The sequence below is a fragment of the Notamacropus eugenii genome, chromosome 3, assembly GCF_028372415.1.
Source record: "Notamacropus eugenii isolate mMacEug1 chromosome 3, mMacEug1.pri_v2, whole genome shotgun sequence".
NCBI lineage: Eukaryota > Metazoa > Chordata > Mammalia > Diprotodontia > Macropodidae > Notamacropus > Notamacropus eugenii.
In genome coordinates this window covers 116,550,922-116,576,024 of record NC_092874.1, presented here as the reverse complement: position 1 = coordinate 116,576,024, position 25,103 = coordinate 116,550,922, and the positions used below count along the sequence as shown (strand labels likewise).

Here is a 25,103-nt window from a genome sequence, read left to right as displayed (position 1 = left end):
AGTATCACTTCCCAAATATTACCTTTAATGATAGGAGCAGGCTTAGAAGAGAATTTAATTATTAGGTGATCTGGTGCTGCCATGGACATCTACCAACCACTAAAGATCTCTCAACCAAGTCTTTGTACTGCATATGAGTAGACTACTGGTTCACAGGTTTTCAAATGGTATATGATATCCAACTGTTTCCCTGTCGTGTCCTTTAACTTGCAGAAATCAGTCACATTTCCAGATAATTTTGTAATTACTATGCTTGCTCACCTCACTGTTTTATGGACAATGTGAGCTTGGGTGTTAAGTTCTTTTGATAAGGTTGTAGAAATTAAGTTATATAAGGAGGATTTTAATTCATGAATTAGTGTGTAATTGCTCTCTTTTTGCATTATGAGCTATATATTTAAGAAATGAATCTCCATTAATGCATAGTGGTCTTCCAAATGGGTATTGATGAGATATTATGTTCATAGCCAATTTTATTATAATGTCTTTTGAATTGTACTTTTCATTTACCCAGTTCTCTCTATAGTTCATTCCTTATAAATTTATATTTCAAGTTACATAGGACAAAGTATGAACATGAAACCTAGGTGAAGGGCTGAAATTTTCCACAGCAGAATTATATATATGTTAACTTACCTCATTTAATTATTTGATATTGTCTGTTTTCTTTACAGACCTTCCCATGAGTTAATAGTGGTTTAGAAAATCTTGAAGTTTTTGAATTTATTGGGAATATTATAACTTGTTTATAGTAATGTTATCATGAGTTATTTGATCAGTGAAAAATAGACAGTAGGTTAGATGTGCAAAATGATTCTGCTGAACATGGAATCAAATGCTATGGTTTATTTTTTTTAAATAGGATAAATTTTCTGATATTGTAAAATGATTTGCTCTTCTTTTTAAAATTTCTTGTCCTTTTTCCCTTCCTTCTCTTCTTTTTCTCATTCATCAGCAAGTTTGGCACAATCCTTTGACCCAGGTTTTCATATGTGTGTGGTATTTGTTTATTAGCACAGCCCTCCACGTCCAGTGTTATTCCATTCACCAAGTTCATAAAGTGTTTTGGGGCAAGAGAGGTGATGTATTGGCTTTCTAGTGGTTATCAGACTTAGCACTTTTCTTCCAGTTCATCAGTTACTCTGAGCAGTTGTAGAAATTCAGTCTTTCTGTAAAGAAACATTGATTGAGTATTGATTGCCTGTAGGGTATAGAAAAAAGAAGCTTGACATGCTCAGTGCCCTCAAATAATCAATCAGCAAGTATATTTTAAGCTTCCGCTAGGTCCTAGACACTGGGAATACAGGTACAAAAAAGGAAACAGTCCCTATTTACAGGCAGCTTCCATTCTCATGGAGAGGCAAAAAGTACAGAAATAAATATATGCCACATAAACCAAAAGTAAATGAATAAAAATACAGGGTGTCCTGAAAGTCTTAGCTTAAGCCACTAAAGCTTAAAATCTCACTAAGACTTGGGATGCCCTATCTTCGTAATGCAATTTAGATACAAGATAGTTTAGGAGGAAAGGACCTGGCAGGTTGGGGAAGTCAGGAAAGATTCCATATAGAATACAGTACTCTTCAAGTAAGAGAAAGATTCTATGAAGTACAGAGGGAGTATATGCCAGGCATGGGGGATGGTCCAGGCCAAGGCACAGGTAATGGAGACACAGTAGCATGTGTGAGGAAAAGAGAGAAGACCTGATTGTTTAGATCAAAGAGTGTAGGAGAAAGAGTAATGTCCAATAAGACCTCTCCCGGCCAGATTGTATAGGCATTTTAAAACTAAACAGCCTTTTTAAAAAATCCTTGAGACAGTAGGAGGATACTGGAATTAGCTGAGTATGGAATCATTAACTGTCAGATCTGTGTTTAAGAAAAATTATTTTGGCAGCAGTGTACAGGATGGATTGGAATGAGGAGAGACTTAAGGTAGGGAGACTGTTAGGAGTCCATTGAAATAATCTAGGTAAGAAGTGATGAGGGCTTAGACTAAAGTGCAAGCTATGTGAGTTCAAAGAGGGGGGGGTCATATATGAGAAATGTGCACCTAGAAATGGTCAGATTGAATACTTCATTGAAGAAGAGTGGGGTGTCCAGAATTATACTGAGGTTATAGACCTGGGAGACTGGAAAGATGGTGGTACCTACAACAGAAATAGGATTGTTTAGAAGAGGAGAGAGCTTAGACAGAAAGCTAATGAGTTCAGATTTGGACATGTTATCTTTAAGATGTCTCTGAGATACTCTCTTTGAAATGACCTTTAGGCCAGAAGCCTAAGAGGCCAGAGGCTCAGGAGAGAGACCTGGATTTGACATATTTATGCTGGGAGCATTTAGATGATATGGGATTTGGTGAGGTTACCGAGAGGTGTTGGAAGAGTAGGAGACAGAGAGCCTTGAGGAAAACCTACATCTGGGTTATCATTTGAATAATGAACCAGCATAGAAGTCTGAGAAGGAGCCAGTCAGATCAGAAGAGAATAGTGTGATGAAAACTCAGAAAGGCGAGAGCATTCAGGATGGGAAGGTCATTACTTGTGTCAGATGCAACAGACTGGTTAAGAAGGGATACAAATTTGAATCATTATGTAGTTACTGCCAAATGAATGCTGTGGCTGCTTTGAGAAAGAAAAACTCTCTTCTGGTTGGTGTGGAAGATTTCAAAGAGGAATTGTGATTATGGGGTAATCTTTGAATGATACAAATAGGTCATGGGTACCCAAATTCATGTAGGTATAGAAAAGGGGGAGGACATTTTCTAAATGGGAAGAAAGATAGAAGGAGAGAGTATACAAAGTATTTAGGCAACAGTGAGTATGTCTGGCTTGAGCTGTGGGTTGGTGGAGAGAAGTAGTTTTAGGTAAAATTGGAATCATGTCTCAGGCCTTAACTGCCACATTAAGGAGTTTATGCTTTATTCCATAGGCATTTATCAGCCTTTGAAGATTTTTGAACTAGAAAGATGACATCATAAGAGCAAAATTTTTAAAAGATTAATTTGGTGCACAGGGAGGGTTAGAAAAATGGGAGACTAGAGTCAGGAAAGACTTTATCTTACTAGTAATGTCAAGTTACTCGAAGTTAGCTGAGGAAGTAGTTTACTTTTCTACTGTATCTTTTCTGCTCTTTAGGACATGGGATATTATCGTGGACAGTGATGGAGTTTAATGTGCATTTTTTTTAGTTGGCAAGGGCCGGGAGGGGAGGGAATAACTTTTGTTTTTTTCTTGATGTCTTAGAAAATGCACAGCTATAACAGTGCATATGCCTGTTCAGTTGCATTGAACACACACAAGAATATTCACAGTGAATAACCATCCAGTTTCATTTGAACTAGACCCCTCAGCACTATGGCTTTTATTCCTTGAACTCACAATGGCAATCTGGCACAAAGGATGGTCCTGAGAGCTGTCTAGAACATAAATTAGGTTAAAGTCTGTTTGTATGTAACATTTAGGGAAGACTGTTTTTGTTTTAAATGTTTATGTAGATTTTTATACATCTAGCCAGTTTCATTCTAAAGCAGAGCTGTTGGTGCAGTTCTCTTTGGATAATATAAACTACTTTTGAGAATTAAATATTTAGTTGAGAAGAACGAGACACCTGCTGCTAAGTATTAAACAACATGAATAACTGAGGCAGCATATTATGATTAATGGAGTTAAAACATTTGGGGGACAGAATTAAAGATACTTTCTCTAATTACTTTTTTTTTTTGCCAGAACATTGAAGCATTCCTTTGCAGAGTAAATTTTAGAAAAGAAAATATTGCCTGGTATTTAAAAGATGCTGATGGTGGAATTTACATTTTTTTATGCCTTCCCCAGCAGGTGGAATCCAGCCTGTGGTTGGAAGGCTCGTTTGTCTCAACATGTTTGTGTCTAAGGAAAGACAGCTGGGAGACAAGGCCATTGCAGTAACAGGGTGTCATAACTTCCTCCTGCCTTGGTGTCAGTCCTTCGACTTCACACCATTGCTCTCCGTTTTCAGGTTTACACTCTTTTGGAAATTGTGATAATAGAAATACATGTTTTGGCCTTCAGAGCAACAGTAGCACCTTCTGAAATGTCACCTACTTGGTGGCATGCCTGTCATCCTGTCGAATACACACTTTCAAGGTATGCAAGTCTGAGATTCACCGGAAAACACAAAACATCCCGTTGTGTCATGCAGTACAAAAGATGTGGCAGGATGACTTTGAATGAAGTATGCCTTGGTTACTTGTGCCTTAGAAAAATAAACTTAAAATTTGCTGGAGAAAGGGTCCCATTTTAAGACAAAATAATTCACATAGCTGTTGTGGATTGAGCTTTGTATCTACTTGGGTTAGGGGGTGGCTGTGGATTATGTGTTATGAAGGCTGTTAATTCAAAGAGTAATAGCTCGCATTTATATAGTGCTTTAAGGATTACAAAACCAGAAGTTCAGAGCAGGAAGGGACCCTACAGGGCATCTAATCTAAAGCTGTCATTTTTTTGGTGAGGAAATGGGGCCTAGAGAGGTTAAATGATTTGTCCAAGGTCATACAAGAAGTAAGTAGCAAAATAGGAAAACAAATATGTATAAGCAAGACATGCACAGGATAAATTAGAGGTCTTGATTAGGGCAAATAATTAATTCTGTCTGATTGTAGAGATTGCACATTATTGTAAGTAACACTGTATTTCCATTGGTCTGGAAACAGTTAATATATTTTATACAATTTAACTTCAAAAGGTGTGAATTTGAATACATGCAGCTACTTCAGGAGATTCATTATTTGCTTTTGTTGAGACTTGGTTGTAATCAGCAGAAGACAGACACTAGCAAGCATGGGGGGAGGGGGGAGTCAGGAAAGGCTTCTTGTGGAAAAATATGTTTACATGGGACTTGAAAGAAGCCCAGATGCAGAGATGGAGAGGGAGAGCGTTCTAGACATGGGAAGTGACAAGTCAGAATGTTTGGAGTCAAGAGATAGGGTACCTTGTGAGAAACAGCAAGGAGCTTGGATCACAGAGTAGAATTTGGATTATCAGGTGTTAGAAGATTCGAGTGGGAACAAGTAAGCTTATGATGATCTTTGAAGTCCAGTTTGTTCCTGGAGATGATAGGGAGCCATTGAAGTTTATTGAATGGGGATGCTGGTGTGTGACGTAGTCAAACCTATGCTTTAGGAAGATCAGTTTGACATAGAGTGGAGGATGGACTGGAGAGGGGGGAGACTTGAGGCAGAGAGACCAATCAGCAGGCTCTTATAACAGTCCAGGTATGGGGCTACAAAGACCTGCACCAGTGTCATAGGAATGAGGGGGCATATGTGGTATATGTTGAAAGAATTTGGCAACAGATTGAATAAGAGGTGTGACAGAGAGGAATCAAGGATGTGTATTTTCCTTTTAATATCTCAGTTTCCTTAGTTGATTCACTGGAGAGACAATATAAAAATCATGGTGAGGCATTTGAGGTATGTTGTTGCATCAGTGTTTAGTGGGGATAAAATTAACCTCCTGGACAGGAAGCCTGAAAGGTGCTGACAAGTTAAGAAAAGCAGCAAAAACAGATGATCCTGATCTGTGGCCTGCAGGGCATTTTCCAGAAGACAACTGCAGTTTTTGTTCTGTGTTTTAAGTCTAGAACTGGGTTATTCAGAGGTCTTTGTATATTCTGCTTAATAGAGAACCATACTTTTAGAAGTTAACTTTCCATGGTGTTTTAGGCCACATAACATATGAAAGGAAGGCTGAATAAGCTCAGTTTTTCATTTTATTGGCCCTATAGACAGCCTCTGTTATTTTGGGGATCTTAATTCTCTAGAAAGACATTATGGATTTCATGAGTTTCTTTTCTGCTGCTACATTTATAACTTTATCACTGGGTGATGTTTTGCTCAAATAGAGAACCTGGTGATTATATATACTGAAGGATATAAGACAGCTTGTGAAGCTTAAAATTAAAACGTCTTCCCCCAAATTAGTTTACAGACTAGACATATTGGCAGCTAAGTCCCCTGTCCCCATCACTTCGCCACCATTGATGCTTAAAACGGTAACTAAGAAGTGGTATGGTGGTTCTTTTAGCCCTATCTCCCTATAACATGTGCAGGTACAGTCTATGTGGTTTTGTTTTTGGTGCTAGAATGTTTGATTTGTTCCATTGCTTTGATGTGAATGAACCTTACCATGCTGAACCATTTCAGGCACCACAGGAATTCTCCCAGTCACCCCAGGGTTGCTTTGCAGACCCTGGCCACCCTGAGAAAGCTACTCTGGCTGCTCTTGTTTTAGCTGTTTCCAGAAAAGGCAGCTAGGTTGCAGTAAAATGATCTCTGTAGAGCAAGTCAGGAGCCCGAGGTTTGAATCCTACCTTTTCTGCTCACTCACTATGTGACCTTAGGCAAATGAGCTTGTTGTTTTAGGCTTCAGATGCCTTATCTGTAAAATCACTCTAGATGTTGTTTTTATCTCCAGTTCCACTCTGATTCTGAAATGTTATGGGCACAGAGAGGCCCAGTGATAGGTTTTCCATCCACCTTTTGTGGTTGTTGCCTTTCCTTTCTGTTTTACTTTTGATATCCCTGCTTATTCTTACTTTTCAGCTAGGGCTTAGCACAGAAGTCGAAGGCCAAGACTGTTGCTTCATTTTTGTTTTGATACCCCAGCACCTTGTACATGTCTTTGCTAGGAAGATGCTCAATAAAATGCTTTTTGAATTGAACTGGAGAGTTTATTGAAATTTTAAGGGGTTTTCATTTACAAAACAAAGAATGCTTCCCTCAGGAAATATCTTTGACATTTTGGTCCTAGATTTAGAACCCACAAGGACCTCTAGAGGCCAGTCAGTTTCATCAACTCATTTTACAGGTGGAGAAATTGAGACCCAAAGAGGTTAAGTGACTTCCCAGGATCATACAGATAATAGTAAATAAGCATCTTCTATCTAGTTGACTCTATGAGACTGTGGTCCTAGCTTTGGGCCAAGGAGTATAGGAGGTCTTTAATACATAGTAAATGATAAGAGGTTTTAGTAATGGGAGAAACACTGGGAGGGAGTGTCACCCCATCTTTTCAAAACACAGGCAGGAGACAGAGTAGAAGAAAAGTACTGTAGCTAGGAGAGTTTACCCATCAGCAGCATAGCTGTTTGTTGACTCCTGTGTGAACATTTGATGGAAAATGTGGGGGTATTTTGTGGGTCAGTATGGGTGTGCATCTGTGCATGTGTGTGCGTGGTTTGAACCTGTAATATCATCAGTATAGGGAGCTACCAATGAGAAAACTCATGTTAAATGCAAATCTTCAGTTATTCCGCAATTTAAAGTCTTAGACTTTTTTTCCTCACCTCCAATCAGTTGCCAAGATTGTTCATTCTGCCCTCCACTATCCAGCTCAAATCCTTTCCCTTGTATCCACTCATATTACAACTGCCTTATTGTGAGTCCTCATCTTGATAATTTTAAGAGCTTCCCAGTTAATTTCCTTGCTTCCAGTTCATTGTCTACACAGTTACTAAACTGATATTTATGAAGTACAGCCCTGACAATGAAATTCCCACGTCCAGGAAGCTCCAGTGGTATGTATGCTCTCTCTCTGTCTCTCAATCTCTTCCCTTCTCTCCCTCTCTCTGTTTGTCTCTCTATCTCCGTCTCTCTCCCCCTCTCCTCCTCTCTCCCTTCTTTCCCTCTGCCTCTCTCTCCCTTCTATAGAATAAAATACAAAAACTCCCCAGTTTTCTTTTTAAAGCTCTCTACAATCCAACTCAAGCCTCCCTTTCCAGCCTTACAGCACGTAACAGTCTGCCATGCTTTCTGCATTCCAGTCAGAGTGGCCCGTTGGATTTTCCTGGTGCATTTTATCTCCTGTTTCTGTGCCTTTGGACAAAATGTTCCCCATTCCTGGAATAGACATGCTGTCCCTCCTTTTCCCTTTTTCTAAAAGGTAGGGTTCAAGTGCCAGTTCCTACTGTAAGCCTGTCCTGATCCCCCCAGTTTCTCCTCAGAAATTACTTTATTTATATGTTTGGTATTTAGCATCTATGTATGTATTTCCCCCGTCAGAATGTAAGCTTCTGCAGGGCAGCAGCTGTTTCATTTTTGTCTTTCTGTTCTCAGTACCTCAGTATGTAATGCATAATGCATCCTTATCGAATTTGGTTATTGAATTACAGAATTGCTTGTGGTACTGAGAGGTCAAGTGATTTACCTGGGTCACATAGCCAGTATGTGTTGGGGTAGAACTTGAATACAGGACCCAGAGGCTAGTTTCAGCTAAATGCTGCCTTCTCATGTTTATTTTTTACTTATCATTTATTAAGTGCTTGTTATGTGTCAGGCACTGTGGATGAAAAGAAAGTAAAAATGCTGCCTGGGATAATAGGTAATTTTATTTCCTAGTGTTGCCTTAATTAAAATTATGCATAGTCTATGTTGTTTATGTGGGAAAATATTTTAGCTCATTTGATTCAAAACAGCCTTTGGTTCTAGTTATGAAAATAGTCATGATTGACTCCTTTGAGTTTCCTTTTAGTAACTGAACCAGAGCTACAGTGATGTGAAACTTTCATTGAGTCTTCATTACAAAATAAAGGTCAACATTTTACTCTTGCCTTCTTATGCTTAATTGTTTGAATGGTATTGGAATATAATAGGAAATGTTAACAGTTTTGGTCAGATTAAAGCAATGGCAATTAAAAGAGCAACTAAAAGAAAATTTTAGAGAATTTAGAGAATTTTCATTTAGAGAAATAAACTCCCCTTTTTCCTTCTAATATTGTTAGGCACTGAGTTTATGGAAACTGTTATAAATCTTTCTCTTTTTGTCATTTGTCACATTGTTACCATGATAGGGAAACTGAGCCAGGAAATTTAAATTCCATATTTCACCTTTGAGAGGCAGTGTTTGGTAGTGGAAAGGCTTACTGGCCTTAGAGTCAGGAAGGTTCGAGTTCAAACTGTACTTTTCATATCTATAGTTGTGTGACCTTGGGAAAGTCATTTAACTGAGATGTGGCTCAGACTGGTAGAACTGGCTTCCTATTCGGATGAAGCCAAAAAATCACATATAGAATTTAGGTTATGAAGGCTTCCTCCTCTAATTGTGTAGAACACATTCCTAACCCTACTTTTAATACTTCTCTGTCATGCTGCCATTTATTTAAAGGGATTTTACAGGATTCTTTTAACAAAGTAAAATGAATTTGAATTTAGGAAGTAAGTGTGCATCATACATAACTCTTTTGAAGCAGTTTTTAAAAGTCAAATGAACAACCTTGGGCTCATGACAACTCAGAGGGCTCCTAATCGGTTGATCATTTTTCAGTGTGGTAAAATGTTAACAGGGCTGGTTTTTTAGTGTGCTCTTTTCCAGAGTCCTTCTCCATCTTCTGTAAGACATCATGGCAAGAAAAGATGTGACATTATTTCTTGTCTTCCTTGTTTATTCTAGTTGTGTGATTGTACTCAACAGTTGGGTATTATTTCACCCCACAGCTTCTCAGTGGTACATTCATTTTTGGTAGTCATTTTTGTAAAAGGGTTGACTTAAGCATTCAAGTCCTCCTGGAGATGCTAGTGACACAGCTTTTCTCCCTTCCCAGCTGAGTGTTCTTCCTCCCCTCCTCCACTGTGTATGACCTGTGTGCATTAGAGTATGTACTGTGCCTGATGGCTGTGGGTGAATTGGCTCATTAGGATTACTTCTTTTTAAAAAACTGAGTCAGATGACTCTGGTAGATTTTGTATGACTAGGGTGATATCATTAAGGAGGCCTTGCAGAACTGGGAAATTCATCTTGTATACGATGTTTTGGAATCAGAGAATATTCCTCAGTGGATATGTGTGAAATTAACTATTTCACATTGTGTGTTTTTAGGATTTTTATGCATAACAAATTTGATTTTATTGATAAAACCGTGGCCACCAAGGTTCATGTTAAGTGTATTTTGGTTGGTTCTGTGATTGAAAATCCCCATATTCCTCATTCATACTTTTGTTTTATTCATCTTATTCACAATTTGTCTGTTACTTCACAAATTAATCTAAATGTGACATCATTCCTTCTGCTGAGCTGCTGTGGCACCTGTTCTCTTTGTCATTTCTTTGACACTTGACATACTGCCATGTGTTGGGATGCATCTTTTGTTTGTCTTGTGTTTTTTGTCCTTAGATGGATTGTAAATCCCTTAAGGTCGGGGACCACCTTGACTCTTTATTTCTAGCACTTAAAAGCACACAGCTGTGTTAGCAGCAGCTACGGATACAGCAATGACTGACATCTACGTAGTACTTTGGGGTTTACAAAGAGCTTTATATACATGAGCTCATTTGAGCCTCACACGTCTGTGAAGTAGAGGTACTGCAGGTATCATTGTCACCATTTTTACAAATGAAACTGAAGCCCCTGGAGGTGAAGTGACCATTGTCACGTGACCAATCAGCATTGGAGTTAGGATTGAAACTGGGTGTTCGTGACTCCAAATTAATTTTTCTATTCACTCTGAGGGTGGTGATGATGGTGGCGATGATGGTGATGTTGACGGTGATGATAATGGTGCTGTTAATGGAGGTGATGGTGGTGGTGGTGGTGATGATGATGATGATGGTTGGTGGTGATGAGGCTGATGGTGATGAATGCCATTTCTTCTCTGGGCTTCAGTTTCCTAATGTAAAATGAGGCCATTAGGCTAAAGGACCCCTAAGGTTTGTTGCTATATGCTCTAAAAGTTATAAATTCTGAAATTATTGTGTGTATCTATTTACCATTGTGTTGGTTTTGTTTTTTTTTTTAGTAAAACAGTATGGATATGATCCATGTACCTTTTTTTATGTAGTTGTATCTGCAAAGAGCACAGATTACTTTCATTTCTTGCTGCTGTGGTACTTCTGAGGAAATAGTCAGTCTTCTTCCTAGTTGCTTCTCCATTGATGGTTTGCGTTTTAGTAGTGTCTGAAGTAATTCTAGTGTTTATTTAAAGAATTGAAATTATACCATGATTTGAGTATGCAAAGCTTAATTTTAAAATTGAGGAGAAACTAAGTATCCAGATATTAATGTTTTTTATGACCTTAACCTCAAACCTTCTGAGGTAAAAGGCAATGACAAATTTTCTATTATAATATTCTTTCCAATTTGGCCTATAAAATCTCCATTAGTTGAATGGATTCTGCTAATGAAAGAAACAATGATCGTTTCTCTAGCCAGGGTGAAAGCTTGACAGAATGTATATTTGAGAGCCTTTACTCCTCTCTCAAGCTGCCATGCCACTGAGAGCCAAAGCTAAGCCCTGCATGATTGAACCCTTTCCTGTTGGAATGCTTGCCTTGGGCCCCTGTCCCACTAATTTGTGGTTGCCTCAGTCGTCAGGATCAGCTCCAGTCCTATTTCATTTTAGTCTCAGGCCATCTCACAAAGTGCCACGGTACCGCCAAGTAAGCCCTCCTCCCTTTTCTCTTGTGGAACCATAACTGAATCAAGTCTGTTATTGCTCCTGGAAAGGGTGTTCTAGTTCCTCGTGGCTCTACTAACTACCTCTGCAACTATTTAAACCAAAATATCCCTCTTTGGCCACCACTTCCCTGTATATGCTGTCTCACATGGCAGATAACTGGTGATGGATGACTTTTCCTGTTCTAGACTTCTCTTATGTACTTGTGGATAATGCTAATGACTTAGGTCACAGAGGTAAATATTATTATAGTTGCATCTGGTACCTAACAGAAAACTATAGGATAGATTAACTGAGTAAAGCTTTTGAAGTGTTTTGAATATTGATAAAAAAAAAATATTGCACTTAAAATAATTAGTTCTTAATAGTAAGGAACTTGCTACTAAGTGAACTGCAGCAAATGAAGGAAGTTCTTGTGAGGGATGTCTGGCCTCACTGGGGACAAGCCAGAGTGATAATTGACAGCAGATTAGTATGTTAGCAACATGATATGGCATTGAAAAAAGGCCAGCGCTATTTTTATCAGTGCACAAAATGGAATAATGTCAGAAAGTTGAGAAGTGATAGTCTCTTTATATAGAGTTCTGGTTGTGGCATATGGTTCATTTGCTTCAGTTTTGGACATGCTAGTACCGAAATCATACAGACAAGGGAGTGGGAATCCCAAGAAGAGCAGCCAAAACAATTCGAGAATTAAGCTGAGAAAAGTTTTTTTGTGTGTTTTAAAAAAATTGAGTGAATGGTATGCACAAACTGGTAAGAGTGGTAGATTTCTGGGTCTATATAAGAAAAAGACTTCCTAACAATTCAAGCTGTCTGTCCAACATTGAAATGGGCTGCCTTGGAAGGCAGTGAGTTCTCCATCATTTGAGTCTTTAAGTTGAGGCTTATTGATAACTTTTCATGCATATTATTGTGTTTTCCTATTCAGGTAAGGGCTGAACTAGGTGACCTCTGACACCCTTTACAACTCTGTTTCTTTCAGGGGGAAGAAAGTGATAACCTTTACTGGCTGGGGCAGTAAACTGCTATTGAAATAACAGCATGGTTAAGCTAGTCACTGGAAGTGAGTTACAGCCCTTCTCATAATTTTCAGTAGTTTAATCTCCACACTTCAGTGGAGTTACCTTGGCATTTTCACAGGTGATAATAAATAGATTCATTTAAGCCTTATAGATAACAGGGGCTAAACGAATTTCTTCAAGGACCCTGAGGTTATTTATACTTGTTTAGGTTTGTCCTGAACCATCCTTAGATCCAGTAGACTAGAACAAATTCTTGAATATCAGTCTATTCACCTGTGTTATGTTTACCAAAGGACAAAAAAAGAGAATATTTCACTTGGAAATTTCATGGGAAAACTGATTAATATAGGTAATGTGATTTTTATGGAAATTTCAGATCCAGATTTAAAATTTGGAAATGATTGAGTTTATAGTATTTTAAAAAATGCAAATATAAGGAAAGAGGAGGAATTAATTAGTCATCTCCCAGAAAGGGCATAGATGAGTTATAGCAGAAAGGAATCAAATGCAGAGTGTAGATAATGCCAGGGGAAATTTCTGATAGTGAGAACTGTTTGGCTATAGGATACTTTCCAGGGGAATTGGCATTGCATTTCTTTGGACATTTGAACCCATATTGGATTAAATGTAATACCAGGAGAGTTACTGAGTGAATGGCCCATTAGGTCTTTTTCATTTCTCCTTCCTCAGACTTTGCACCTGTGATGCTGAATGGATCACCTACTGTGATCAAAAAAGGAATTATGTTTCTTGATTTTATAAACCTGGCCCGTTGTTAATACTGCTGAGATTGACAGTGACTAAATTGACTTGCACAATTGACCTGTAGTGTTGCCTGGGACACTATCCTTGTTTTTGTTGTTTTTGGTTTTTTGTGGGGGGTAGGATGGGGTGGGAGGAGGATTTCTTTTCCATAATAGAAATGTAATAAATAATATAAGACTTTGCTGGAGTATGGTGACATCATTTCAGGGAAGATTGGTCCATATGAGGTCAGATCGAAATTTTAAAGGCAACTGAATCCTTAAGGAATTGAGGCTTTACATCAGGTGGGTGTCTGGCCTTTGGAATTGAACAGCTGCAAAAGTGAGTGAACACCTTGATTAAATCCTCTCGTAAGTGGGATTTTTCCTGATATCCCCGCCATTCCCTCCCCAAAATCTTTGAGTAGAATGTATACCAGACCAAGTCACCAATGCCTCAGACTGTGCCCTTGATAAAGTTGGCGGTATAAATAGGTTTTGGTTAAAATCTACTTTAAGAATTTTAGCTTTCTGAATGGTGGTGATGATGAAAGGATATGTGCCAGACTCTTATCTCAGTGTCTCCTTCTATTGCTAAGGGAGCATATGTTCCCAAAATGTTGACTGTTGTTTCTTCTCAGAAACCTTCAATGCTTCTTTACAACCTGTAGAATAAAATCCAGATTCCTTGGCCTAATATTAGAGACCATCCAGTGTAAGGGAAAGAGTCAAAAATCAGGGACTTGGGTTTGAATCCCGACTCTGCTACTTCATGCCTTGGAAAACAAAAGGCAGGTCACATGACATCTCTGGACCTCATTTTCATAGATCATAGGAAAAGTTCCTTATGGCTCTGAGTTATGATTTGACATGACCCCACAGTATCTCTTCACCCTTATTAGCCTCTAATTTTTCTACATGAACCCTTTGCTTCAGTAAAACTTTAATATAAGAATTTATAACATGGCATCCCTGAACTTTTTAAAAATATTTTAATAACTGTATTTTAGTACAAATGGTTTCATTTGTAATTTCATTTAAAAACATTCTGAGAAGGCATAAATAGACTTCACCAGACTGCCAGAGAGGTCCATGGCACAAACAGATGTTAAGAACTTCTCTCATGTAAAGTAACCTCTCTTTTTCCATTCTTAGATTACCTAGCTTACAGAGATTATTTGATGTATCACATATGTCTTTACATTGATAGTTTCTTTTGAGCATGTTACCTGATGCCTTCAACTATTTTACTCTGGGCAGGAATTCTGGTTTTTTATTTATTTACACTTTTAAGAAATGTATTTCATTAATGTCTTTTGTTATGTTTAAAGTTACAGTCAGTTCAGAATATCCCTGCTCTCAAAAATGAAAGGAAAGCAGTGAAACAAAACTGACTGACAGCATGATTATATTTGACAGTCTCTATAGCACTTCCACCCCCAAAGACCTTCCACCTTCTTTCCAATAAGAGGGAAGTGTATTTAATCATCTCTGCTCTGGGACCAAGATTGGTCATTGCAATTAATTTGATTTCAGCTGCCGTTGAGTGTTGTTTTCTTTTACATTATTGTGTATTGTTCTCCTGTTTCTGTTTTCTTCCCTTGGCATTCACTTACCTTCCAACATTTCTTTGAATTCTCCATATTCACTGTTTCTTAATGTACAATAACATCTCATTATATTCTTGTGCCTAATTTATTTACTCAATTCCCGGTTGATGTCTACTTACTCTGTTTCCAGTTCTTTGTTAACACAGAAGTATTGTTATGAATATTTTAATATATATTGTATTTCATTTGCATATGTGCCTCATACTAGGTCAAAGAGTACCAGTAATTTAATGACTTTTTTCATATGATTCCAACTTGTTTTCTGGAATGGTTCAATTTCACACAATTCCAACAGCAAGGTATTAGTGTGTCTACCTTCCCCTTTACTTCTGCTTCCTTAGAGTGGTTAGCAGTCTCTTTGCAAGTGTTGGATATGTATTGATTATATATTGATTAGCCTGATGGGCTTTCAGATGCCATGTAAAACTGGTGTTTTTTTCTGGGTGTTGAAGTTAGCTTTTCCTCATTAGAAATTATGTCATATAACTTAGGTAAGATTCTAGGAGGATAACTGAGGCAGCTTTCTATCTTTTGAAAGACATCTTAAATCGTGCTAAACTGAAGAATGTTCGTTAATCATTCAAATTAATGCAGACTTGCCAGTATGTGGCCTAAAATGTTATGGGCAAGCAAAACTGTTAACAAACAATATTACTGTCCTGTCACTCATTGTTATTGACTGCATTGTTACCCTGTTTCCTTGGCAAGTGTGGGAAAGGTAATGACAGTTTTAAACGTGGATAAATTTTTAAAAAATCTGTGCATACAGTTGGTCTATCATTTTCTTGAAAAACTTCTGGAGCAGGAGATTTCTCATCCACGTGTCTTTCATCCTGGTGTGCCTCATCCTTGGCTAAATATTCCTCATCATATTTTCACCTGTCAGCCGCTCTTACTTCTGTAGTCAATTACTCTCTCCTCCTCTCAATTCTTCCTTCGATATCTTTTGAGTTTCCAGTCTATAGCTCTTGAGTAGTAAGGCTATTTAATCAGGGAGTGCATTTCACCTGAGGGGTGGCTATGCTTCAGTGGCGTCAGAGGTGTTTCTCTAAAAGTAGTTTGTAATATGTTTTTGTGGTCCTTTGGGAGAAAAGGTGCTATAGAAATGTAAGACTGTTATTGTAACTCCAGTGCTACTATCCAAAACCTTGCTAAAATCATTGATGATTCTTTTGCATAACCAAGGAATTAAACAAAAAAGTCATATTAATTTTCAGCTCCATTAGAGATGCAGGAAGAAAAAAGATGTTTGCCAAATGGAAAAGGGCTAAGTTGGTAAGGGAAAGAAATTTTAATTTCAAGCTTCATGAGAATTTTACAAATAATTGAGTGTAAAAAAAAAAAAGCTGTATCAAAAAGTGCTTGATGGTGTCCTTTGAAAGTCCTGTTTAAAGAAAAAAAAAAAAGAAGGAACCAAAAGGATGTGAAATTTAAATTCCTGTGATTGTGTCACTTTATAGTAGCAAATGACTTGTGAGAGCATAATTTTAAAGATACCCAGCTGATCTCTCCTAATTAGCATCATTTTTGCCATGGTTACCAAGTATTTATTTTGTAGTCTCTGGTCAGACACTTCTGCCTTCTGGATTTCCCCTCTGAGAAGAGTTAAAGAGAACCAGAAATTGTCTCTTTTTTCATTCTAGGGCAGAATTAAACTGTGTCTTTTTAGTGGGACAGTGAGGTATAGTGCTCATATGAAAGATTGAAGTCCATATTTACCATATAAAGAAGCACGAAGTGAGGTATGGTGGAATTTGGAGTCCAGAACATGAAGCTTGGCCCCAGCTCTGCCCTTCCCTATCTATGGACCAGGGTTACAGGCTAGCTTCCCCACCTCTAAAATGGGGACAATGATGCTTTCAGTTGAAGAGTTATTTGAATACAAGCTATTATAACTTTTTCAACCTAAAGATAAGTGTGTTGAGAAGTGTTATAAATGAGATAGTTATAAACGAGATGGTAGTGCTCATCTTCTAGGATTATGAATCAGCACAAGCGAAGAGGGGAAATGTGAAAGGATTTGCCTTCATGAGTATTGTTCTTTTCTTAAAAAAATAACTCAAACATAAATGTGTGAAGTCTACCCAAGAGTCTGCAAAGTCCTTATTAGTTATGTCTGGCATTCTTAACTTGGACTTTTAAAAATTCCCCTGCTACTGAGGATCAGGTTACTTATGAGCAGCTTGCAACATTTCTGGAAGTGAGTTAAGAGAACTGCAGACTCGTGGCAGTTGTTGATGTGCTGAGCTTCTTCACACATTGTCCCGTTGTGACTAGCTCTGGAGGCAGAGAGATGAATTATCCAAGAATATATGAAAAAGATCTTTAGATTGGGAAAAGGCCATATGCTTCTCATGCCCATGCTTGGTGGGGTCTAATCTGACAGTGAATCATTTGGGGTTTGTGCTGTATAAACCTCATTACTGTTAAAGAGCTGCTGACACCTTCTGGAAAACAGAAAAACTTTCTGTTTGGTGATTACTCAGACAGATGCTTTTTCCCTCCACTTTTTTCTTTTTATCACATATGTACCTTCACAATGCACACTAAGAAAAGACTAACACTGAAACATAAACACTTTTTGGCATTAGCCTTTTTGGACTGTGTATCTGCTAGGAAGAAGTCTCTGAGTGTAATTTCTGAGGTTGGAAGATGTGATGTCAGGGAAACAATCCTAGTATTTAATCCAGCCAGCCTCAATACTTACATTTACAATCGAGTTAGGGAGCATTTCTCCTTGACTGAGAAGTCAGATACTACCTTTAGGACTTTAGAAGCAAACTATTGGCTTAATAGATGGCATTGGTGGAGAGATGGTGGTATTAGTAAAAACACTGGATTTTGAGTCAGAACCTGAGGTCAAATCCCAGTGCTATTCTTTAACTAGCTTTGTGGTCTTGGGCAAGTCACCTCATTTTATGAGACAGGATTGAATTAGATTGTCTCAAAGTCCCCTTTAGGCTCAAATTCTCATGCTCCTAAGATTAAATCCCTGAGCATCAGCAAAGCATGTATATATTGAGCTAAGTTTTTAATGGTCCAATCATTGAAAAACAGAAAGGGTTAAAATTCAGCAAATCATGTCTCTGACACTGACTTTCCCTTTTTCTGCTACTTTTTTCATGTGTGAAATGGAGACCCTTGTCATGAAGTAGCCATGCAAAATCATTATTTCTCCAAAATTCTACTTTGAAGTCAGTAGGTAAGACTGGAATGATAAGGAGAAGAATTATTATTTTCATTAATTTTGAATGATAGGTCTTCATGGGCTTTTACAATTAAATAAATTATATCCAAGCAACTGAGGAGTTAAATGATGAGCTAAGTAATAAGTGCAGAGGAAGATATCAAAAATTTTATTTTTCCAGTGTTAGTCCTAGGTCTGTCTTTTGTTATTAATTCTTGACTTTTTAATAAGCTTGATATCTTAGGCACTTTTCTACCAATAAGTTCCAAGCACTCCCTAATGCTTATTTTTCCCTCCCAGACTTTAAGCTAATGAAAACAGAGACCTGTGTCTTCACTTTGTATTTCTCCCAACAAAACACTACTGTAGTGCTTTGCTTTAAGTGCCTGATTGTTGAATGTCTATTTTATCATACTTGTACTCACAAGTTCTGTATGAGGTAAATAAAATACCCATTTTATAACATTAGCATTTTGCCAGTAAGAAAACTAGCATAAAGAACTGAAATAATTTGGAAGTGGGGGGAGGTTATACCATCTAGTGCTACCAGACAGAGCTTGCTTATGGTAGTTTTTGCCTCCTACTTTGATTTCCTATGAGAGATTTGCTATCCTTTAATAACAACTATGAACAAAGACTGAGAAACAGAAGAAATGATGAGCAGATTTCCCCAAATAGAATGTTCTCCCTAGAGTTCCATGTGTAATCAGAGATTTTCTTCCTTTATAATATTTCTTCTATTTTCCATTTTTCCATTGCCATTGCCTTTATTCTCTACCTTCAGACTTCTTCAGTACTGTCCTTTATGCCTAAATCTGTTTCTCACATAATAGATAATCTTTCTCAATCTTAAAAATTGATCTTTGGTATCTACATATTATTTAAAACCTTAATTAGGGCTCCTCATCTGTGAACTCAGCTACTTTTATGTTTGTCTAGTTATAGGCCTTCACAGAAACAAGCATCCTGTGAATTACTCCTCTTCCTCCTTTTCTTCTTCCTCCTTCTCTACTTCCTCCTCTTCCTCCTCCAACTGCTTATTAGATTTTTTTTTCTGTTCCAGAAAAGTAAATTCACTACATTCCCTCACTGAGACTTTCCCTCTGTTATTCTTAAAGCTCTGCTCATAACCATCCCTCTAGCTCAAGTTGACATCCCAGTTCTTTCTTCAACCATAGACTTTCTTTTCCTCAAAATATTGCTTACAAACCTTCCTACATAAAATCTTTCCTGATCCGGACTGACTAAGTGACATTAAGGAAATCAGAGAACCCCCAATTAGCTTCAGTTTCCTCATCTATAAAATCATATGTAAAATTAGGGAATTGGGATAAATGAACCCTAAGGTCTCTTCTGGCTCCAGAATTCTACCTGTTTAATCCCCCCACAAAAGAGGAAGTTACCTCCATCACTTCAATAAACACCATCTATGTTTATACCCATGTTAATGATGCCAAAGTTTTAATGGACTTTGTCACAAGGAGAGAAAATTCTTACCACTTTTTCTAGTTATAATCTGAAGTAGGATTTTGTCAGGGTACTCAAGTTATTCCATACACTTTTTGGATTTAGAGTTGGAATGGACTTAGGAAAGCATCTGTCCCAACTCCTTCATCTTATAGATGAAAAAACTGAAGCACAGAGAATTGACCTGTCTTTCCCAAGATTCTCCAAGTACTAAGAAGCCAGAAAGGATTCCAGACTGTGTTCTCTGATTCCAGTTCCATTGCTTTTGTCCTTGTACTGCATTGCTTCCTCCATTTTGGTGCTTTGGACCCAGTATCTTGGTGCCTTGTTTATTTAATTCATTCCTATTCATCCACTTAAAGCTTTTCTATCACTTTTATTCACTTGTCTTGCATTTTTACTTTGAGATAAAGGAAAGGAGTGGATCATAACCTTATTTTAATTCCATTTCCATTGCAGGATTTGCTCAAAAATTGTTTCCCTTATTTCAGATAGAAAGTGGAGCAGATGTGAATGTGAAACAGGGTACCTGAAAGGAATGCCCTCTGGTTTAATTCAGCTTTAAACACACATACACACGCACGCACGCATGCACACACGCACGCGCTCTGTAGAAGCAGACCTTCAGCCCTTGCTTGTGACCTTAAGTAAGTCACTTATCTTTCCTGTGTCTGTTTCTTCAAAATGGAAATATTTACTTAAATTACAGGAAATGCCCTGTGGCTTAATTAGTATCTCTAAACTGATTAGAGAATGTAAAACAGTATTCAAGTGCTTATTATTTTTTAATTACATTTATAAAGGTTAAAGTATGGATAACTCAACTATTATTATCCTTATCATTTAGAATTTGTGTATCATTTATATTTCCAAAGTGCTTTCCTCATGATAATTACCTCTTTTCATGACATTCCTGTGAATTATGTCATTATGATGTTGCCATTTCTCCTGTTAGCCATTGTTCAGCCTTGCTAAACCTGGAGGGGAGGATAAAAACGACCGATCACTTTGGTACTGAAAACAGCCAGGATCAATATTCTTGCAGCCTTGCAGATAACCAAGAGCCTGGAGCTCTTTAGAATGACTGTCATACCAGTAGTTAAGATGGCTATTATGTTATTTTTTTACTCTAGCTAGGGTAAATGCTAAATCTCCTCAGTCATCCAGGCTTGATCAGAGTTCTCTTTGAATCTTTTCTCCCTCATCCCCTGCATGCAGTCAGTTTCCGAGCCCCTAAAGAATGTTCTGCTTCTGTCTTGCCCTCTCAGATTTACTACTTTTTCCTCAGTTCAACTCTTCATCATTTCTCACATGAATATTATAATAATTTTCTTCCTCACTTCAGTCTTTCCTCTTCTAAGCCATTCTTACACAAGAGTCACATTCTGATATACAGGTTTGACCATGTCTTTCTCCTGATCGGAAACCTTCAGGGGCTTCCTCTTGCCTATGGGAGAGAATACAAGGTCTTTGGCTTGGGATTTAGGTCTAATTCTCCCTTTCTAGACTTATTTATCAATATTTTTCATATACTTTAGATTTCATTCACAGCAGGCTACTAGCTATTACCTGTTCTCTTTATGAACTGTCCTTTCTCTATGCAGCAGGGCAGGTTGTCCCTTGAGCCTGAAATGAGCAAATCTCTTACGTTTTTAGTTGTTTAATTCAGTTTTTTTGTTAAATGTCTATTGTGTTGATATGCCTCTTCCTTCAAAACCCAGCTCAGATACCATTTCCTTATTACATAAACTTAGGCTTGAAGTCATGAAAAACTTTCTGATGATTAGAGCTGTCCAGAATTAGAATGGGTTAGCTTCAGAGTTAGTTGATGTGTCCTGTCATTGGAGGCTTCTGAGTAAAGACTGGATAACTACTTGTATATTTTAAAGAAGAGATTTGTATTGAAGGGACAGCTAGGTGGTGCAGTGGATAGAATGTTGGAACTGTAGTCAAAAACTCATTCTTTCTAAATTCAAATCTGGCCTCAGACACTTACTAGCTGTGTGACCCTGGGCAAGTCACTTAACCCTTTTTGTCTCAGTTTCCTCATTTGTAAAATGAGCTGGAGAAGGAAATGGCAATCTCTAATATCTTTGCCAAGAAAACCCCAAATGTGATCACAAGGAGTCATCCATGACTGAAGTGAATGAACAACAGCATTCTTGTTGAGGTATGTGTTAGGAAGAGAAGAATATTTCTGAGGGCTCCTGCAACTGAGATTTGAGTGATCTACAATAAAACATTTATTGTTGTAGTGTGAAAGGAATTATACATACTAGGGATACAAGACCACCAAATTAAAAAAATGAAGCAGAACACATTCCAGTGAGGAAGACAGCACATAGGCATTATGGATATAAAGAAACAAAATGTTATTTTCATACATTAAAACCATTTATTATCTTAGTTTCACCTTGTTAGGATAGACTAACAAATATATATCTACATTATGTACATCTACATCTAACCTATTTTTGCTATTAACTAGCAGCCATATGGGCAGTAAAGACCGTAAGTACTATCAGTGCTGAGACAAGAAGATCACTTTGAACTGGAGTAATGAAAAGAGGTTTTGTGGAGTAGATGAGACCTTAGCTGAACTTTGAAGGAATGATATCAGTCAGACAGTTGGAAAGAAGGAATAGGATATCCTAACCTGGGGCAGTGGGATAACCTATGCTGGGAAATTGTTGGGTATGCTCAGTAGTCCTCTCAATAGTAGAATAGTTTGGGTGAAATGAAGGTGGATGGTTTCTATTGAAGAACAATGGGAGAGAAAGTTCAGGAATTGGGTCATGATAAGATTTTGGAGGACTTTGAATTCCAGATATGGGAGTATAGACTTTATTCTTCAGCTATTCGAGAACTCTTGAAGATTTTGTTGCTTTTCAGGATGCAGTGGGTTATGACATAAGACATAAGCACAGAAGTTTTAAGAAGAGTCACATTGCAGTAATGAGTAGTTTGGAGAAAGAGAACAGAGGCAGGAGGAAACCATAATAGCCGTTATTCAAATAGTTCATTTATGACCCAATGAGAAACATCTAAGGGTTTGTAACTTAAGTCTGTGGAATAAGTTATTGAAGGCCTTGGTTTACTAGAATGGGGATTCTGTTCTTGGACATTCTATATAATTCTTATTATAGGAAACCATCAAAATAAATTTAGATTGGTGAAGGTGTTGTATTCATATAATAAGCAAATATTTACTGCTTACGTATTATTATGTGCTCAGAAGTGTAATGATACAAAGAAATGAGACTTGGACCATTCCGTCTATTTAAGAGTAATTCACTTGTGTCTTATCTTGAGGTGCTTCCTACTTTCTATTTCAGACCAGCATGACTGTCATTGACTGAGAATCTGCCTGACTTAAAGTTCTTATTTCTCCTCTTAGTATATTTTGTCATTTCATTTCAGTATCAATAACATTATATCTTTACATTTCGTATGACACTTTACAGCTTCTAAAGCAGTTTCATACCTGCTATCTCATTTATTCTTCACAACTATCCTATAGCTAGGTAGCTAGAGCAGTCATAATTATTCCTATTTTATAGATTAGGAAACTGAATCTGAGAGATGTTAACTGATTGGACCAGCATTCCACAGCTAGGAGCCTTCTGTCCCCTAGTCGAGTGCTCCCTCCATTACACCATGTTGCCATAAATCATTGCAAATCCTTTGCTCCTCTCTACCTTTTCTCACTTCTTGACAGTAGGGACCAGATCTCTTTCAGGATTTGCCTTAGATCTTTTGCTGTTCTAGAAACTGATGAAAGGAAAACCCTTCTACCCGCTCTGTGCTGCATGATTAATAGGGGCTACATGGTGGTTTGATTAATGGGAGAATGAAAGAACTGGTATATAGAAAAGCCAAAAGATGAATGTAGAGATACATGGAACATGTAGGTGATAGATGGAAGCCATGTGAATGGTCAGGTGAATGGTGAATGGTCAGGACAGAAGAGAACAGGAAGCTGAGGAAAGAAAAAGAGGAAAATAAAACAGAGAAAGAAAAAAGAGAACATGTATGAAAACAGGCAGAGGAGTAGAGGACACTGAAAAGACGAGACCTAGGACTGTTGGGTTTCTGAGTTTTCTAGTTGAGAACAATGGAACAATTCTGGTGCCTTGAAAAGTGCCTGAAAATGCAGAAAGGAGCACAAATTTTAATTTTGTTACTATTATTAAGCTTAATATGTATATTTCTTTTTTAAAAAAGGTATGTAACAGAAATTTATAGTTTGTTATGTAACCATTTCTATTATTTGTATCTTGAAATATTTGTGTTTGCTTATGACTAATTTCACAATAAAAAAGAAAATAAAAAAATCACATTTCTTCCAAATAGGTCAGTGTTTAAAAAAAAAAAAAGTTTTGATCAGTGATAGAGAAATCTCTAGCAGTCATGGGAGCTTCTTAGAGACTTTTTCCTCACCTGAAGTTATTACATGTTTCTTCATATCATTCTGGAATGATTCTTGAAAGTAGTGATCTTTTCAAAAGAACAGTCAGTTGCATTTAGCAATTTCCCTTGATGCCTGACTTCTACTTCCATAGCCTCCAGTCTGTTGAGCTTTTAGGGTTTAAAGAGGTTCATGGCTATTTCAAAAGGTCAGAGATTACGTAATTGGTCTCCCTGCCTTTGAGAATTTCAAACCTTCATACTTTAGGTTTAGAGTAAGTTGTCTTCATGGGTTACTGTGGTAAAAACAAACCAATATACCAAAAGGAAAAGACCTCACGTTCTGGTGGACAACCCTTTTAGCCCACAGTAGGGTATACTGAACTTATGGGAAAGCATTTAAATAGGGAAACTCTTCCTCCTGATTTTAGAATAGTTGATATCAGATATTATTTTCCATTTTTCTGTGTCCATCTATGACATGATTTAAGCTTCTTCAACCTCTTAATACATTCCTGAATTTATTATTTTTAATAGCTGCTGTGTTTATATTAGAACTAGCATATTAATTACCCCTTTTAAAGCAAGTCACTACCCAAAACACATTAACTTCATCTGCTCTGAGAACTGTGGCAACACATTTTCACCTGACAGAAGGGGGTGGAAAGGAAATTAACTAATGAAATAGTTGTTCCAGCCTGGTCTGTAATTAAAGAGACTTTGCAAAGCTCTTTGGGAAGCTAGATTACTGGGAAAGTATGAGAGAAATAGCAGTCATCTATTGCTATACTAAATGAGTATCTAATAGAAATGAGTACTTCTGGAAAAACTGTTTAAAACAAGAATGTCAGAATTGAATTTTTTCTCATGGTAATGTAGATGAGAAGCTATACATGAGTCCAGAATTTCATTTTCATATTTTCAGTTACTTCAGAGTACCCATATAACACTTTGTTGTGCGAAACTTTTAATAATTAAGTCTAAAAGACATTTATTAAGCTCCTAGTCTGTGCAAACCACCCTACTAGTTGCTGGGGATAGAAAGACAGAAATTCAGCAGTTCTCATCAAGATTACATTCTACTGCAGTCATACAATATAGATACAGACAAGTAAATAGAAAGTCATTTTAAAAGGGAGAGAAAACCAGGATGAGTTCATTGCTTTAGAGTTAGGAGGGACATTAGAGGCAGTGTTCAGTAGTGGAGCAGATATTGTTCTTAGAATCAGGAGAACCTGAGT

At 37.5% G+C, this 25,103-nt stretch overlaps 1 protein-coding gene across 5 annotated transcripts in view; it reads left to right on the top strand.

Moving 5' to 3' along the window:
• Positions 1-25,103, top strand: part of EXOC4 (exocyst complex component 4) — a 945,346-nt gene that overhangs the window by 129,276 nt on the left and 790,967 nt on the right. The gene's annotated exons all lie outside the window — the stretch shown is intronic.